This window comes from Mandrillus leucophaeus, unplaced genomic scaffold, assembly GCF_000951045.1.
Source record: "Mandrillus leucophaeus isolate KB7577 unplaced genomic scaffold, Mleu.le_1.0 Scaffold1538, whole genome shotgun sequence".
Lineage (NCBI taxonomy): Eukaryota > Metazoa > Chordata > Mammalia > Primates > Cercopithecidae > Mandrillus > Mandrillus leucophaeus.
This window is the reverse complement of record NW_012101519.1, coordinates 101947-102205: the sequence shown is the minus strand read 5'-3', so window position 1 is coordinate 102205 and position 259 is coordinate 101947.

The following is a 259-nucleotide window of genomic DNA, read 5'->3' as shown; positions in this document are numbered from 1 at the left end:
TATATACCCAGTAATGGGATGGCTGAGTCAAATGGTATTTCTAGTTCTAGATCCTTGAGGAATCACCACACTGTTTTCCAAAATGGTTGAACTAGTTTACAGTCCCACCAACAGTGTAAAAGTGTTCCTATCTCTCCACATCCTCTCCAGCACCTGTTGTTTCCTGAGTTTTTTAATGATTGCCATTCTAACTGGTGTGAGATGGTATCTCATTGTGGTTTTGATTTGCATTTCTCTGATGGCCAGTGATGATGAGCAT